Raw genomic sequence first — 4,529 nt, 5'->3', positions numbered from 1 at the left:
TAATTTTGTGATAAGTCTCTACTCAAGTTATTGTCACGAAGCTTTGACTCGCACTGGATGGAATGAGTTGGGAGCTAAAAGTAGAATGAAAAGTATATAACGAACATGTAAAAATATAAAATGTTAAGAGTCGTTGATATCAGTTTTATTTTATTTTTATGTACTAAATATTGAGTTGGTGAAATAATCTACCATCTGCCCTTTGTGTACGAGTAAAGTGAAGTTGCCCTACAAAGCTTTCTTGTTATCAAATACTTGTTCACTTATGTTTGGTTAGGCTTTCTTCATGAGCTTGTTAAAATTTTGTTTAAATTCTCCCCTTAGTTGGAGTTTTTTTCACCTTATTTACATTATGAGTTCTTTGCATTAGAGCATATTGAATCATCATCACCCTTCAACAGTTTTATACACTCCCAATGATCTATTTTCTATAATAGAGAGATACTGTGTAATTTGGGGGATGATTTTCATTATTCATTAAACCCTCACAATGCTCAATCAAAGATACACTGTTGACCACGGATGTGGAGTGGGAATATTAATTAATTGCAAGAGGCAACTTGGTAGGACAATTACATTTGTTGAGTGTTGCAATCCCAAAATGCAATACACGTTATATTCGATAAGACGATTATTTGTCGATAATATGAGAGGAGAATAATCATATGTGCATTGTATATTTGATCAAACACGTTGCATCCATGGAATTTACGTTGGCCTACCGAAGTAACATTCACAAATTCTCTGCATGGAATTTACATAAAAATTATCTTCTACAAAATATGTTTATTAAAAAAGTTCACCTTGCATTCATGGAATCTACATAAAGATTACTGACTTTTAAAACTCTATTAATAACTACTGGGGGTGATCTTCCTTCACGTGTATTTATTTTTAGAAATATGAATTAGTATATACAACAAATTCATAGCATATATGTGCATGCATGCATGGATTATATATGTAATTTACCTGCATGCATGAATTTTACAAATATGAGGGAATAGTCTCGAGTCATGGTAAGAAAGAATGTTGGGACTTGGAAATAAGCTCATTCCTAATAGAGACCCATTGACTTTTAAGTTAATTTAAAGAAGGAACCAAACTTATTATTAATGTCCATATTAAGCAACTTCAATTTTTGCTTGCATGATTCCAAATGAAAGATATCAATGTTTTAAGAAATCAGCAAGAAGAATGACTAAAAATTTATATAGATTTAAAAATGTCATACACAAGCACTTTAAGTAAATGAGCTCTTAATACTTATTCTTCCTCAACCTTCATTATTGTACTTTTTAGACATATCTGAGCCCGTTAGCTATGTCGGATAAAGACTGTCCTCTATATCTATGGATGTTTCACTATGTCTCAATTATTGTCAAGCGCGTACTTTGTATCCATTTTGTAGAAAAAGTCGTACTCAACATAACAACATTCTATTATTCTCACGATTCATATTTTGCATCACTTTGTTGAGCTCATGAAAATCTCTAAAATCCCCCCGGCTGCATGTATTGTTTGTGGTTTTTTGGTACTAAGGCCATCAATGTTCGTAATTGTTGCACTAGTGAAGCTTACAAAGTGATTCTATCATCCTATTTCCTTTGTAGAACAAACCACAAGTGACTGTACCCACGTTCGCAATCCTTATCCAAGTTCTCATCGTTATTGAGAACGCAATGTTGTGCAACCATATCCCCTTAATGTATTATTTTTGTTAGCATTGTTGGTTATAATATCATATTTAATGTGTTTTGATGATATTAACCTATTTGTATGTTCCTAGTGTTTTCCTATCTTTGTAGTTATGGTTAAAGGTACAAGTGGCAAATCTTGAAGTACCGAGTGAGAGGCAAAGATCGGACTGTGTAAGCGAAAAGATGGAGAGATCAAATGGACACATACTTGGAAGGACCTAAGTACAACCAAATATTTTATAATTGTTGAATTATTTGTAATAAGGGTTGTGTGAGTGCTAGGTTCAATTTGTAACTTTTGTGTTTTGTTTCTACATGATTTCTGAGTAATAGTTGAGCAAAACACATGCATAATAGGACACATAAGTTTATAAGATTACACTAAAGACATAAACGCAAACTCACCTTTTATGGTTTTCAAAGTTAAACTTAAAGAGTTTGTTAAATGAATCCTAAACTCAAATATGGTTTTCAAAGGGACAAGTGTTTAACATTTTTCGTTTTACAAACATTTTCATACTTGGTCCCAAATGTGTCAAAACGAGTCTTATGTCTTAAAGCTTAAAAAAAGTAAAGTATATTTTAATAAAAAAGGCATAATGACATATAAGATATCAAAAGTGTAGTAATTTAAAAAAAATAAAAAATTAAAATTAAAATAATTAATTAAATAAATAATATAATATTATAATATAATATAATATTATAATATAATATAACATTATAATATTATATATATATAAAAGATTTCAACCTCAAGCTTCAAAAGAAGTTTCAGGATTTCAACCATCTAGAGAACTCCCCCCCATCACGCCAACTCTCTCTCTCTCTCTCTCTCTCTCTCTCTCTCTCTCTCTCTCTCTCTCTTCTCAATTTCTTCTTCGATTCTCGGCAAATTGAAGAACGGAAAATATCACTGAGTTCCATTCTCGGTCGCCAACATTTTAACTAGAGTGGATTTGTGATTAGGGCGTTGTAGGCTGCTCCTGGGATAAGGTAAACTTTTTTTTTTTTTTTTTTCTCTCTCTCTCCTTAATTTTTTCTCAAAATCTTTAGCCAAATCGATGATCGGACACCACCACGGGGCCCTAGCTTCAATTCTCGTCATTTTAATCAGAGCATATTTTTAATTTGGGTTTCCTAGGCACCACTCCCAAGTTAGGGTAAGGATAATGAAATTATGTCCGTTAATTATTTTTAAAATTTAATTAGTTATTGGAAGTGTGTGGGCTTAGGAAATATTAAAATAATTATAATTCTGGGGTTGAGTTGATTGAACTAGGGAAATGAGATTTTTGGATTTTGAGCTTTGAAACACCGCGGGCTTAGATTTTAGGATTTTCGCAGGAATTCTCTCAGTAAGCAGATAAGGGGATAGATTATGTCAGATATTTTTAGAAAATTAACCAATTAATTCATAGTATTTAATTACAAAAATGATATATATAATTTTTCAAAATATTCAGGCATATGAGAATTATGATTATGAGTTATTATATTTTGGGAAACCGGGTGTTTGAGTTGAGTATACTCTAGAAGTTGATTTAATATTATTTCTTAGCAAAATATATTTTCCCCAGGTAGTTTACGGTATTTCGAAATTATAATTTAAATCATGTGGCATGAGAATAATATGTTTTATTGCATAACTGAATCAGAATATTTTTATGGTATTATATGGTGAAATGATACTAACTTTATGGAAATGTGATTTATACAGACATGACATTTTTATAATGAGAAATGAAAAAACATTTTTTGTACTGAGATTACATGTAAAATTATGATTTTATATAGGAATGTGATTTTATACTAAATTATGAATGTATACAGAGTTGTGATTTTATACTAAGTTATGTTTGTATACAGAGAATGGTTATGCTGAATTGTGAAAATGAGAAAATGTTACTATATTATTTATAAACAACATTATATGGTATTATACGAAGAAAGTTGTGATATTATACTGGTTTCTTGATTGGTTGGGACTACTGTAGTATTTATATTATAAAGTTTGTACTAATGCCGGTGGGGGAGGTATGCTTAGTACGAAAATTGAGTTATGAAGTTTGTACTGATGCTAGTGGGAGAGGTATGCTCAGCATGAAAATTTATGTTATGAAGTTTGTATTGATACCGGTGGGGGAGCTATGCTTAGTACGAAAATTATGTTATGAAGTTTGTATTGATGTCGATGGGGGAGGTACGCTCAGTACGGAAATTCCAATGTGAAAATATATATATGTAGATTTACGAAAATAGAATTATTTATTTAGCTAAAAGTATGCTTGAGAAGAAATGTGTATTTTAAGTTGTATAGGTGCGAGTTATGATATATATATACAAATGCCTTTTTAGTTAAAGTTAAATTAATGGCTATGTTTTGCTTAAGTAAGAACTCATCTGCTACATGTTTATAATAATCTATTCCTTCTTACTGAGAGGTGTCTCACCCCAATAATATTTTAATATTTCAGGGAATACCAGAAATCAAGCTTAGGAGGTTTCGGGGCGAGTTTAGATAGTATTTGATTTTGAAGAAAGTACTGGTGAAATGCATGTATATAGTTATGTGTATGAGATTCCACTGCATGGTAGATATATATGATGAATAGGTCAGCCCGGTACCCACTTAGGGTCGGGATATTATAGCATGGTATCAGAGTTTAATATGTGGAAAATATATATATATATATATATAGCAGAATTTTTGGATCGTTACAATTTGGTATCAGAGCCTAGGTTGCAAGGTTTTGTAGACTTCAGCGGAATACAATACTAGAGTATAGGAATGGATCTTGATGAGGGTAGGATATGGGTATCAGTCAA

This window comes from Malania oleifera, chromosome 1, assembly GCF_029873635.1.
Source record: "Malania oleifera isolate guangnan ecotype guangnan chromosome 1, ASM2987363v1, whole genome shotgun sequence".
NCBI classification, from domain to species: Eukaryota; Viridiplantae; Streptophyta; class Magnoliopsida; order Santalales; family Ximeniaceae; genus Malania; species Malania oleifera.
Note: the sequence above shows the minus strand (reverse complement) of the source record.